Source organism: Eretmochelys imbricata, chromosome 14 (assembly GCF_965152235.1).
Source record: "Eretmochelys imbricata isolate rEreImb1 chromosome 14, rEreImb1.hap1, whole genome shotgun sequence".
Taxonomy (NCBI): Eukaryota; Metazoa; Chordata; order Testudines; family Cheloniidae; genus Eretmochelys; species Eretmochelys imbricata.
In genome coordinates, this window is record NC_135585.1 from 41,699,470 (window position 1) to 41,714,032 (window position 14,563).

General features: G+C 49.3%; 1 pseudogene; it reads left to right on the plus strand.

Moving 5' to 3' along the window:
• The first annotated feature begins 1,185 nt into the window (after positions 1-1,185).
• LOC144274052 (class I histocompatibility antigen, F10 alpha chain-like) overlaps positions 1,186-14,563 on the plus strand; it is a 34,056-nt pseudogene continuing 20,678 nt past the window's right edge.

Consider the following 14,563-nt stretch of genomic DNA (forward strand, 5'->3'; position numbering starts at 1 on the left):
CCAAGCCGTGGAGAGTTTATCCTTTTCCCTTTCTACCCCTCTACCTTCGTGTGTGTCATTTACCACAGTGTTCTTTTCCCACCATGCTTCGGAATCAGGCTTTGATTTCTTTGATCCTCAAGCATGCCTCTGAGGGCTGGAGAAGAAAATGTCAAATTCCTGAAGGGGGAATTCAAGTGAACCCCAAAGCACAGTTTGAGCTTCAATCTCAGCCTCCATCTATTGGTAAAGTGGCATCTGGAGTTTTTCCAGCCAAATCCAGATCATTTGTATATAGGAAGTTTTTGGTTGTCTTTTTTCCCCTCTTTCTTTTATGAGGATGATGCTAAAACTTTTGTCAATAACCCGGCCAAATAACACTGCGGTGCGGAGTAAAGCAGCTTTAGCCTGCTGAGCAGGAAATGGGAAAATTTGTTCCCAAGATTTTCAGTTTTAGGATTTTTTAGGATTTCATTTCATGAACGGGAGGGTGGTTTTTTATCCCACCCTGGACTATGGGGTTTTTCTCTTTTTGGTGAAGGCTGCTCTGTCATGTATTTTGATATTAAATTAGTTTGACAGGATGTAGTTCAGATTTCTTGGGGACTTCAAAAGACAAATGATAATTTGCCAAAATAGTCCTTACTGATTTTCCTTTCACATCCAATTTGCTTCTTCTTTGAACAAGGAAAATGACCAGTATCTGTCAGCAAAAACTATGAGGGCAAGAGCTGGATAGGCATTCCGAGAGTCAGAGAGTGAGGGTATGTCTACACTACAAAATTAGGTTGATTTTATAGAAGTCGATTTTTCAGAAGAGATTTTATACAGTCGATTGTGTGTGTCCCCACTAAGCACATTAAGTTGGTGGAGTAGTCCTCAGTACCATGGCTAGCATCGACTACCATGATGGAAAGGGGCCATGACCCTTGATATCTGCCTGAAGGTATCGTAATTCCTATGGCTGGAGCACAGCTGAGACTGGACAGCCTCCTCTCCCCAAACGCTGATGAGATTCAGCACCTCGGCATTACTCCATGCTGGTGATCGCCTGGCGCGTGGAGACATGGTCACCTGGAAAGATGTGCTGAGAGCACTCCACGTGTCGCTGAGCAAACAGGAAGGGGACTTTCAAAATTCCCAGAGAATTTAAAGGGTGGGTCTGACAGTTGGTCACCTGAGGGCAGGGCAGTAGAATTCAAGCTGATGACCAGAGTGTCTAGAAGAGGCATTGTGGGACGCATCCTGGAGGCCGATCAGAGCGCATTAATAGAGCAGGACATCCCCACTGGTACCACGGCGCTCCAGCCCGGGTGCAGCAAGCTCTATGCTTCTCGTGGCGGTGGATTACCAGGAGCGCTCCAGCCACAGAGTCCGGGCGCTCTACGTGGCTTGCCAGTGTGGACCCCTGAGGAGTTAGGGTGCCTAGGGCTGATTTAATGCACTCTAACGTGCAAGTGTAGACAAGGCCTAAGGCTTTTTCATGCCATGTGCTGTGAAGCTTGTGTTTGGGACAAAGGAAGTACAAGACACATGACAAAAAGAATATAAAAAACAGCTGCATCATCTCAATTTTGTCTTTAATAATCCTGCTTCCTACCTCTGGAGCAACTTCTCTACAAACTGAAGCATTGAACAAAGGACTGAATGACCCATCCAAGCTTTGGACATGTTCCACAGGGATTCTCAAGCCAGCAAACTCAATACTGCTAAGAAACTGCTATATGGACTTTGAAGTCTTATGTGTGTATCTGATTGGTGATTGCTTTACCATTTAACAAGTCTCTCCTTGTGCTTGCCTTTTCTTTTATAATAAACCTTTAGTTTTAGACACTAAAGGATTGGCTGGCAGTGTGGTCTTATGGGGAAGATCCAAATTAATACTGACTTGTTAATGTGGCTGGTGGGGATCAGAAGAACGTTTTGTATATGTGAGCAGAGTTTCAAATAACTTCACACTGTAGTGGACCTAGGTGCTGATTGGGAGATAGAGAACTGGAATGCAACAAAGGGGGCTGTGTGATTTCTTTTTTTTCAGCTTCTTGCTAACCAGTATGGGGGATCAGGAGCACAGTTTGTGACTGGTTGGTGAGTCTAATTTCAGTGTTAACTATCAGTTATGGAAGAATCTGCTCTCCTTTTGCAACCTGCCCTGACCGTGGCATTTTCACCGTGGGCTGCCCCAGGCACCTTGGGTCACAAAGTTAAAATGTTAGTGTGACAAAGTGGGAATGTTCTTAATGTTTTCTCTGAATACTGTGTGGGTGCCTCAGTTTCCCCTATGAAGTTCTTAAGTATCTAGGTGGTGGGGAAAAGGTGTATGATTGTTGCAGAGCCCTAGAGGGCAGGTGTGTGCAGGGGTCTGCACAGAAAATGGCCGACACCCTGTCTCCTGGCAACTGATGGCCTGGGACCCTCCTCTGCAAAGGTGCCAACTGAAGGTGTTAGAGAACAAAGAGATCAGGTGACCTCCTGGCCTGGGAAAGAGACAAAGGCTGGAGGAGGAGCCATGGGGGGAGGGGGCGGGAGAGGCTGGGGGAGACTGCTGGAGAGAGTTTCAGTTTAGAGCTGGCTGGGGAAATGGAGGGAGGGCCAGTTGGGGCTCTGGCCTCCCTGCCCCCATGGGGAAATGGAGGGAGGGCCAGATGGGGCTCTGGCCTCCCTGTTCCCCGAAGAGGGACCTGACTGAGGGGTCCTCGTCTCTGTAACTACAAGCTCTGTTTTAGACCATGTTCCTGTTGTCTAATAAACCTTCTGTTTTACTGGCTGGCTGAGAGTCACGTGTGACTGTGGAATTGGGGTGCAGGAGCCCTGCCTGTGTGGACTTGCTGTGGGAAGCGCACGGTGTGGTATGGGATGCTGAATGCTCCACGGTCAGACCCAGGAAGGTGGAAGCTGTGTGAGCCGCTTCCCCTGGAGACAGTCTGCTCACAGAGAAGAGGCTCCCTCAGAGTCCGGACTGGCTTCGTAGGGAGCAGTTCCAGAGCATCGCCTGGTGACTTCGTGATAGTTCCCTTTGGTTTTTCAGTTTGAAACAACTTTGTCTCAAAGTGTATTTTACATTACATTATTGATTCTAATATACAATGAAAAAGTCAAAATCAGAATAGAACTCTACAATTTTATTGAAATGAAATGTTTCAGTTCACCCCAAATTATTAATTTTTGTTTACCATTGCAGGATGGGTTTTTTTTCATTCTGATTCAGTAGAAAAAATAAAAATGGAATTTCTCACAAAAAGGACATTCTGGTTCCTGACCCGCTCCAGTGCAAAGTACCAATTCCTTCTCCATGTTACTAGACATATCCAGCACACGAGCCACATAGACAGCAACATCTAAAGACCTGTGACTGAAGTTCCGAGCCCACATCTCTAGCTACTCCTGTGTACCTCCTTCAGTGAGACAGCCATGGAATCCTTTCCAGTAACTACACTGCGTGCAGATCTGGTCACCCCTTAGCAAAAAATATTTATTTGAATTGGAAAACGTACAGAAAAAAGCAACAAAAATTGGGCAAAAAAAGTGATTAGGGGTATGGAATGTCTTCCATATGCGGAGCGATTAATAAGACTGGGACCTTTCAGCTTGGAAAAGAGACAGCTAAGGGGGGATATGATAAAGGTCTATAAAATCATGACTGGCATGGAGAAAGTAAATAAGGAAGTGTTATTTATTCCTTCTGGTAACACAAGAACTAGGGGTCACCCAATGAAATTACTAGGCAGCAGGTTTAAAACAATCAAAAGGAAGTATTTCTTCACACAACGCACAGTCAACCTGTGCAACTCTTTGCCAGAGGATGCTGTAAAGGTCAAGGCTATAATTGGGTTCAGAAAAGAACTAGATAAGTATAGGGAGAAAAGTCTATCAATGGCTATTAGCCAGGATGGGCTCGGATGGTGTCATAGAATATCAGGGTTGGAAAAGACCTCAGGAGGTCATCTAGTCCAACCCCCTGCTCAAAGCAGGACCAATCCCCAATTTTTGCCCCAGATCCCAAATGGCCCCCTCAAGGATTGAACTCATAACCCTGGGTATAGCAGGTCAATGCTCAAACCACTGAGCTATACCTCCCCCCAAAAAATAGAACATCAAGAGCAATTTCCTTTATTTTTGAATCACTTTGTCCACGTGGGCACCAATGATACTGCCAAGAATGACCTTGAGCGGATCACTGCGGACTACGTGGCTCTGGGAAGAAGGATAAAGGAGTTTGAGGCGCAAGTGGTCTTCTTGTCCATCCTCCCCGTGGAAGGAAAAGGCCGCGGTAGAGACTGTCGAATCGTGGAAGTCAACGAATGGCTACGCAGGTGGTGTCGGAGAGAAGGCTTTGGATTCTTTGACCATGGGATGGTGTTCCAAGAAGGAGGAGTGCTAGGCAGAGACGGGGTCCACCTAATGAAGAGAGGGAAGAGCATCTTCGCAAGCAGGCTGGCTAACCTAGTGAGGAAGGCTTTAAACTAGGTTCACCAGGGGAAGGAGACCAAAGCCCTGAGGTAAGTGGGGAAGTGGGATACCGGGAGGAAGCAGGAGTGCGCGAGAGGCAGGGCTCCTGCCTCATACTGAGAAAGAGGGACGATCATTGAATTATCTCAAGGGCCTATACACAAATGCAAGAAGCCTGGGAAACAAGCAGGGAGAACTGGAAGTCCTGGCACGGTCAAGGAATTATGATGTGATTGGAATAACAGAGACTTGGTGGGATAACTCACATGACTGGAGTACTGTCATGGATGGATATAAACTGTTCAGGAAGGACAGGCAGGGCAGAAAAGGTGGGGGAGTAGCACTGTATGTAAGGGAGCAGTATGACTGCTCAGAGCTCAAGTATGAAACTGCAGAAAAACCTAAGTGTCTCTGGATTAAGTTTAGAAGTGTGAGCAACAAGGGTGATGTCGTGGTGGGAGTCTGCTATAGACCACCGGACCAGGGGGATGAAGTGGACGAGGCTTTCTTCTGGCAACTCACGGAAGTTACTAGATCGCAGGCCCTGGTTCTCATGGGAGACTTCAATCACCCTGATATCTGCTGGGAGAGCAATACAGCAGTGCACAGACAATCCAGGAAGTTTTTGGAAAATGTGGGGGACAATTTCCTGATGCAAGTGCTGGAGGAACCAACTAGGGGCAGAGCTCTTCTTGACCTGCTGCTCACAAACCAGGAAGAATTAGTAGGGGAAGCAAAAGTGGATGGGAACCTGGGAGGCAGTGACCATGAGATGGTTGAGTTCAGGATCGTGACACAGGGAAGAAAGGAGAGCAGCAGAATACAGACCCTGGACTTCAGAAAAGCAGACTTTGACTCCCTCAGGGAACTGATGGGCAGGATCCCCTGGGAGAATAACATGAGGGGGAAAGGAGTCCAGGAGAGCTGGCTGTATTTTAAAGAATCTTTATTGAGGTCACAGGGTCAAACCATCCCGATGTGTAGAAAGAATAGTAAATATGACAGGTGACCAGCTTGGCTTAACAGTGAAATCCTTGCTGATCTTGAACACAAAAAAGAAGCTTACAAGAAGTGGAAGATTGGACAAATGACCAGGGAAGAGTATAAAAATATTGCTCGGGGATGCAGGAGTGAAATCAGGAAGGCCAAATCACACCTGGAGTTGCAGCTAGCAAGAGACGTTAAGAGTAACAAGAAGGGTTTCTTCAGGTATGTTAGCAACAAGAAGAAAGTCAAGGAAAGTGTGGGCCCCTTACTGAACGAGGGAGGCAACCTAGTGACAGAGGATGTGGAAAAAGCTAATGTACTCAATGCTTTTTTTGCCTCTGTCTTCACGAACAAGGTCAGCTCCCAGACTACTGCACTGGGCAGCACAGCATGGGGAGGAGGTGACCAGCCCTCTGTGGAGAAAGAAGTGGTTCGGGACTATTTAGAAAAGCTGGACTAGTACAAATCCATGGGTCCGGATGCGCTGCATCCGAGAGTGCTAAAGGAGTTGGCGGATGTGATTGCAGAGCGATTGGCCATTATCTTTGAAAACTCGTGGCGATCGGGGGAAGTCCCAGATGACTGGAAAAAGGCTAATGTAGTGCCCATCTTTAATAAAGGGAAGAAGGAGGATCCTGGGAACTACAGGCCAGTCAGCCTCACCTCAGTCCCTGGAAAAATCATGGAGCAGGTCCTCAAGGAATCAATTTTGAAGCACTTAGAGGAGAGGAAAGTGATCAGGAACAGTCAGCATGGATTCAGCAAGGGCAAGTCATGCCTGACTAATCTAATTGCCTTCTATGATGAGATAACTGGCTCTGTGGATGAGGGGAAAGCGGTGGACGTGTTGTTCCTTGACTTTAGCAAAGCTTTTGACACGGTCTCCCACAGTATTCTTGCCAGCAAGTTAAAGAAGTATGGGCTGGATGAATGCACTATAAGGTGGATAGAAAGTTGGCTAGATTGTCGGGCTCAGTGGGTAGTGATCAATGGCTCCATGTCTAGTTGTCAGCCGGTATCAAGTGGAGTGCCCCAAGGGTCGGTCCTGGGTCCAGTTTTGTTCAATATCTTCATAAATGATCTGGAGGATGGTGTGGATTGCACCCTCAGCAAGTTTGCAGATGACACTAAACTGGGAGGAGAGGTAGATACGCTGGAGGATAGGGATAGGATACAGAGGGGCCTAGACAAATTAGAGGATTGGGACAAAAGAAATCTGATGAGGTTCAACAAGGACAAGTGCAGAGTGCTGCACTTAGGACGGAAGAACCCCATGCACCGCTACAGACTAGGGACCGAATGGCTCGGCAGCAGTTCTGCAGAAAAGGACCTAGGGGTGACAGTGGATGAGAATCTGGATATGAGTCAACAGTCTGCCCTTGTTGCCATGAAGGCCAATTGCATTTTGGGATGTATAAGTAGGGGCATTGCCAGCAGATCGAGGGACGTGATCGTTCCCCTCTATTCGACATTGGTGAGGCCTCATCTGGAGTACTGTGTCCAGTTTTGGGCCCCACACTACAAGAAGGATGTGGAAAAATTGGAAAACGTCCAGCGGAGGGCAACAAAAATGATTAGGGGTCTGGAACACATGACTTATGAGGAGAGGCTGAGGGAACTGGGATTGTTTAGTCTACGGAAGAGAAGAATGAGGGGGGATTTGATACCTGAAAGGGGGTTCCAAAGAGGATGGATCTAGACTGTTCTCAGTGGTAGCTGATGACAGAACAAGGAGTAATGGATTTGTATTTTATTCTTTTGAAATTGTTAAGAGCAGCAATGACTTAGCTCAGACTGAAGCATCTCATCTAATTTACTAGATCATAGTGTCTCCCCTTTGTGTACGATGAGACAGTTTAGTGCACTGTGATGAACAGGAGATGCTCTTGTTTTTGAACAAATATTTTTGCAAAGAATTTTCATCCTACTTGCTATGATTTCAAGAAATAAAGTGGTTTCATCTGAATGGATTTTCAGACAGAAAATGGTTTCCATGAAAATGTTCACACCTGATTTCCTGGGTTCTATCCCTGCCTCCGGGTGGGGGGGTTGTTGTCTGTTAGTTAGAACAGGAGTCAGGACTGTTGTCTTCTCTTTCTGGCTCTTTCACCGCTTTGCTGTGTGACACCTTGGGTAGGTCCAATGGGAACAGGGTCAATTCTCTAACTCCAGGCAGCAGTGAGGCCTGGGTGAGATAAGGGATGTTAAGGTCGTCTGCGAAGGAGAAAGTGATGTTTCCAGGTGTTGAATGTCAATAATTCTAAACTTTGCTAAAATGGCTAGTCTGGAGAAACAAGAACTAGTTGGGGCCAAACTTTAACCATTGTCTTTTTTAAAGCTGATTCAGGGATGTGAGTCCCAGAGAGCCATAGAGAGGGGGAGCAACTTGCCCAAAGTCCCACAGATCAATAGGCAGCAATGGAAGCAGGAGTGACCCTCCCTCTCAAAGTCAGGGGGACCAGACATTAGGGCCTGGTTGCAATTGCCAGCTGTGGGAGGGAGTGTGCGGCAGTGGTTAGTGAAGGGGTCCATCCATGGCTCTGACACTTGGTGTGACCATGAGCTAGTAGCTGAGGCCCATTTGTCATCAGTAGGGTTGGGGTCCCATCGCAACAGGCCAGGGGGCTTGGGAGGCTCCAGGAAGGTGTGTAAAGTGCTGGGATGTCAGGATCCTGGAGGCGCTGTCACCTCCGCCCTAGGGCCGTGTTCTGCACCCCCCTGCTGCTGGTTGAGTTTCTCCGTCCCTTGGCAATAAGACAGACTCTTGTTTTCACAGCCAGTCAATCGCCTGAGTGTCATCACCCTGCCTGCTGGCTGGGCAGGGTAACTCCTGAGGTCACCACCCTCTCCAGCCTGCCTTGGGCTTGGAGAGTGAGGAGGAGGGCGAGGGACGTCTGCTGACCCTGAACATCCACCATCCATCATCCCATCACTGAGAGCAAGTGAGTGGCATTCAGATTCCTCGGTGGCTTCCCCTGTCTGTCTGGGGAGAGGCAGAAACGGGGAGAGACTATCTCCAAAGGGGGATTTCATTTGCAAACAGTCCCCAAGAGCCCCTCACTCTCTGACCGGGCAGGGGCTTCTCCAGAGCCGTCTCCAGTGTGTTTGGAAAGGTTCCAGCAATGGGGTCCCAGCCCTTCCCTTGTGGGACACTGTTCCCCAGGCTGAGAGTCTCTGAGCTGGGCCAGACCCTGTGAGCTGCTGAGCCTGGAAATCAATGGGGAACGAGGAGGGCCCTGGTCATGGTTCTGCTCTGAACCCTCCTGCTTCTCAGCGTCCTCTGGAACTGGTCGCTCGGTCAGCACCGGTCAGAGATGGCAAAGCACTGGTGTCACTGCTCCAGCCGAGCGCCCCTCTGACCCCACCCCACCCTATGGACACGTTTCCCAGATCTCAATGCCCGGTCTGAGCTCTCTCCCTCCCCCGCCTCCAGGGTTTCACACCGAACAGGTTCCCATGGGCTGCGCTCTGAGCGGCCAGGCCCTCGTGGATCCCTGAGGTTCCAGTACGCCTACGATGGGAGGGACTTCATCAGCTTTGACGACCAGACGGGGACGTGGGTCGCGGCTGAGCAGCCGGCCTTCCCTCAGAAGCAGAGCTGGGAGACGGGCAAGACGTGGACTCAGTACGTCTGGTGGTACCTGAATCGAGTGTCTGGACACCCTGCAGAGCCCGGTGCAGCAGGGGAGTGGGGTCCTGCGGCAGCAGGGTGAGTGAGCCTGCAAGGAGCTAGCATGGGGTGCGGGAGGGGCACAGTCACACCAATGGGACTTAGGTACAGAGGTGCCGACTTCCCAATGCTCCAGGGGATGCTCGACCCCCACTCTGCCCCAGGCCCTCCCCCCACTCCACCGCTTCCTGCCCCACCTCTTCCCACACCCGCTCCGCCCCCCACTCCAACCCCTCTGCCTCTCCCCACCCTGATCTGCCCCCTTCCCCCTCGTGTGCCGCCCCCTCCCCCTCCCCCTGTGAGCCTCCTGCATGACACAGAACAGCTGACTGTGGCAGGCCGACGGCGTTGCGGGGGAGGGGAGGCGCTGATCAGGAGGGCTGCTGGTGCGTGCTGAGCACCCACCATGTTTTTTCCTGTCGGTGCTCCAACCCCGGAGCACCCACGGAGCCGACACCTATGCTTGGGTATCTCCGGAAAGGGTGGTGTGGCTGGGCAGAGGGACTGTGATGAAGCACGCCTGTGTTCTATTCCAGCTCTGTCCCTGGCCTGCTGGGTCACCCTGGGCCAGTCACAACCCCTCTCTGTGCCTCAGTTTCCTCATCTGTACAATGGGCATAATGAAGCTGACCGTTTTTTGTAAAGTGCATGGAGATGGAGCAATGGCGAGCTTGTCGAGCACTGTGGGTTGTTCTCAATTGTTACCAGTGCAGACAGATTATTAGCTGGTGCTAGCAGTTCTGGCTGCCTGGGCGCCTCCATTCTGCAAGCCCTTTCCTGTTGGCTTCCAGCTGCCTCCAACGTCTCCTTTTTGGGCTGAACCGTTTCAGCCCTGGGTTGTGAGTTGATTAATTTTGGCAAGTTTGAGCCGGAAAAGGCCCAGCCGTCTGTGCGTGTGAAGGCAGCAGACTGGGAATGGGGCGGGGGATGCATTTTGTCATTCGACAAAGAAAAAACACTTGCCTTGAGCTTCTTTTGCCCAGTGCTAGCACCTCCTCAGTCGAGGGCAGAGGCGTGGAAAGGGCCAGGGACTCGGGGCAGTGTGGCAGCGGGATTGAAGTGCCCGAGGATGCAGAGAGGGGCCTGCTGGGATTTCCAAAGGGAGGCGCCTGACTCCCTGTGAAATCACCGGGGTTAGGCACTGAGGGGGGTTGGAAATCCAACTGGCCCTTAGCCCCCTAAATCGCACATGCGTGTTTGGAGGGCCCAGTGAAAACCTGCCTGGATGTAGCTGGGTTACAGTGCAGGAGCATACGCAGTGAAGGAGACCTGGGCCCAGGCTTCTGCTGGTAACTACCCAGTTCAGCTACACCAATATGAGAAAGGATTAGAACAGAGGGGATTGACACCAGATTAACTAACTCCATTTACAAATCAGTGTAAATGGGTGCAGACCAGGTCTCTCTCACATGTGAGTACTACTCAAATTCAAACTGGAACAGGTGCAGAGAAGGGCTACTAGGATGATCTGAGGAATGGAGAGGAGACTCAAAGAGGTTGGCTTAATTAGCCTAAACAAGGAGCGTATGATGGGCCCACCTACAATGGTGTGAGGCCCATTGGTGACTGCCAGTAGCAAAAATCCCCAATGGCCAGAGACAGGACATTAGATGGGTAGGGCTATGAGTTGCTACAGAGAATTCTTTCCCAGGTATCTGGCTGGTGGGTCTCACCCACATACTCAGGGTCTAATTGATCACCAGATTTGGGGTCAGGAAGGAATTTTCCGCCAGGAGAGACTGGCAGAGACCTTGGGGGGTGGGGTTGTTGCCTTCCTCTGCAGCATGGGGCACGAGTCACTGCTGCTTTAAACTAGTGTCAGTGGTGAATTCTCTGTAACTTGAAATCTTTAAATCATGATTTGAGGACTCCAGTCGCTCAGGCAGAGGTTAGGGGTCGGTTCCAGGAGCAGGTGGGTGAGGTTCTGTGGCCTGCAATGTGCAGGAGGTCAGACTAGATGACCAAAATGGTCTCTTCTAACCTTAAAGTCTATCAGACACTCTGCAGGGCCTTTACCTGTTCTGTTACATGGTCCCAGCCCCCGGCATCTGGCTAACGCCCTGTGTCTCCTCCCAGTGCACCCCAAGGTCTCAGTTTCCCGCAGAGGTGCCCCTGATGGCTCCATCACCCTCTCCTGCCACACCAGGGGTTCTTACCCACATCCCATCCACATCTCCTGGATGCAGGATGGAAAAGACATCCTGGTGGAGAAAGAGTCCAGCGGGATCCTGCCCAACGCTGACGGCACCTACTACATGCAGTCGTCTCTTGAGATCTCCCTGCAGGAGGAGGACAGGCACCGCTATGCCTGCCGGGTAGAGCACAGCAGCCTGGCAGAGCCTGCGCTTGTCTGGAGTAAGGGTGGGGCGAATGGCGGGGGGTGGGGGCACAGCCCTCTTGGAGTTTCAGAGATGGGGTGAGCCCCTGTAGCAGAAGGGTCAATATCCCTGCCCATCATCAGTGTGAATTCTTCTAGTCTGGGGATTTGTGTGACCCACAGAAATGGCCGATCCCTCAGAGAATCTGATTTTTTGGCCATGGTGGCATCCAGTGACGGTGAGTTCCACAGGCTGATGTTATTACAAGTGAAAGGCCCAGCAACTGTGTGGCGTGTATGGCTGGCAGTGCCCAGCGGAGTGCCCGGTCTTGTGCCCCATCCCTGTCCACCTCCTGCCTCGGACTTTCCTCTCCTCTGGCCAGGCATAGGCCCTTGGGGAGAGGTTCAAGGCAAAGGCCTGTGGCTGACCCAGGAGGATGGCTCAGTGGGTACTCCCCTCGCTGACCTGAGTCCTTCTCCGTCCCACAGCCCCGGGGAAGAAGGGCTCCCTGCCCCTCTGGGTCCTGGCCTCCATTGCCCTGGCTGCGCTGGTTCTGGCTGGAGCTGTAGGAGCCAGCGTTACCCTGTGGAGGAGAAAATCAGCAGGTAACAGCTGGTCCCTGTGGAGCTGGGATGTATGCTGGGGGGAGGGCTCGGGAATGGGGCAGCCCAGCCAGCCCAAGGGTGAATGGGTCCTCCTGCCCCCACCCCAAGGAGAAGTGGGGCAGCACCGATCACAGTAGCCTGGTCCTGCTGGGGGCAGAGTGGGCTCTGTCATTGACTGGGCATCTTATTGTGGGGGGGGGGTCACTGGGGTAGGGCTGGCCTCGGCGAGGTGCAGTCAGGGTCACGGGGATCCTTGTGTTTGGAGCCTCTGTGTGGAGCAGGACTTGCTGAAAGATGAGGATCTATCCTTCTCTGGCTGTGGCTGAGGGGATGTGGAACAGGTTTTTCCCTATTTCTTTTCCAGTTCCAACTTTTTGCTGGCTTTTCATTTTTAAGAAATGATTTCTGGGGGCTGACACACGACCTCCAATGTCTCAGATACCTACAGACCTGTGGACTGCGTGGATTTTTGGGTAACAGAGTGTGATGATGGGGGTTCCCCTATCACAGTAGTGCTACCTCTCCCTTTCCTCATGCTCTGGTCCAGGGGCAGCGCGTTATGACAGACGGGGGCATTCCTGTCACCATTTGCTACGAGTGTGACATTTCTATTTTAAATTTGGACACAAATAAAGTACCTTTGTGATTGGGAAATGTGTTCTACAGCATTGAACCTCGGGGCGAGTGTAGTAACTCCTTGCTTAACGTTGTAGTTATGTTCCTGAAAAATGCGACTTTAAGCGAAATGATGTTAAGCGACTCCAGTTTCCCCATAAGAATGAATGTAAATGGGGGGGGGGAGGTGAGGTTCCAGGGAAATTTTTTTCACCAGACAAAAGACTGTACACACACACACTCTATAAGTTTTAAACAAACAATTTTCCTAGATGCGATAACTGATGAATTCCTTCATCAAGTAGTTGCTGAACCGACAAGAGGGGATGCCATTTTAGATTTGGTTTTGGTGAGTAGTGAGGACCTCATAGAAGAAATGGTTGTAGGGGACAATCTTGGTTCAAGTGATCATGAGCTAATTCAGTTCAAACTGAACGGAAGGATTAACAAAAATAAATCTGTGTCTAGGGGTTTTTGATTTCAAAAGGGCTGACTTTCAAAAATTAAGGAAATTAGTTAGGGAAGTGGATTGCACTGAAGAATTTATGAATCTAAAGGTAGAGGAGGCCAGGGATTATTTTAAATCAAAGCTGCAGAAGCTATCAGAAGCCTGCATCCCAAGAAAGGGGAAAAATTCATAGGCAGGAATTGTAGACCAAGCTGGATGAGCAAGCATCTCAGAGAGGTGACTAAGAAAAAGCAGAAAGCATACAGGGAGTGGAAGATGGGAGGGATCAGCAAGGAAAGCTACCTTATTGAGGTCAGAACATGTAGGGATAAAGTGAGACAGGCTAAAAGTCAAGTAGAATTGGACCTTGCAAAGGAAATTAAAACCAATAGTAAAAGGTTCTATAGCCATATAAATAAGAAGAAAACAAAGAAAGAAGAAGTGGGACCGCTAAACACTGAGGATGGAGTGGAGGTCAAGGATAATCTAGGCATGGCCCAATATCTAAGCAAATATTTTGCCTCAGTCTTTAATAAGGCTAAAGAGGATCTTAGGGATAATGGTAGCATGAAAATGGGAATGAGGATATGGAGGTAAATATTACCATATCTGAGGTAGAAGCGAAACTCAAACAGCTTAATGCTACTAAATCAGGGGGCCCAGATAATCATCATCCAAGAATATTAAAGGAACTGGCACGTGAAATTGCAAGCCCATTAGCAAGAATTTTTAATGAATCTGTAAACTCAGGGGTTGTACCGTATGATTGGAGAATTGCTAACATAGTTCCTATTTTTAAGAAAGGGAAAAAAGGTGATCCGGGTAACTACAGGCCTGTTAGTTTGACATCTGCAAAGTCTTGGAAAAAATTTTGAAGGAGAAGGTAGTTAAGGACATTGAAGTCAATGGTAAATGGGACAAAATACAACATGGTTTTACAAAAGGTAGATCGTGCCAAACCAACCTGATCTCCTTCTTTGAGAAAGTAACAGATTTTTTAGACAAAGAAAACGCAGTGGATCTAATTTACCTAGATTTCAGTAAGGCGTTTTATACGGTGCCACATGGGGAATTATTAGTTAAATTGGAAAAGATGGGGATCAAGATGAAAATTGAAAGGTGGATAAGGAATTGGTTAAAGGGGAGACTACAATGGGTCCTACTGAAAGGTGAACTGTCAGGCTGGAGGGAGGTTACCAGTGGAGTTCCTCAAGGATCGGTTTTGGGACCAATCTTATTTAATCTTTTTATTACTGACCTCGGCACAAAAAGTGGGAGTGTGCTAATTAAGTTTGCGGATGATACAAAGCTGGGAGGTTTTGCCAATTTAGAGAAGGACATGGATATCATACAGGAGGATCTGGATGACCTTGTAAACTGGAGTAATAGTAATAGGATGAAATTTAATAGTGAGAAGTGCAAGGTCATGCATTTAGGAATTAATAACAAAAATTTTAGTTATAAGCTGGGGACGCATCAATTAGAAGTAACG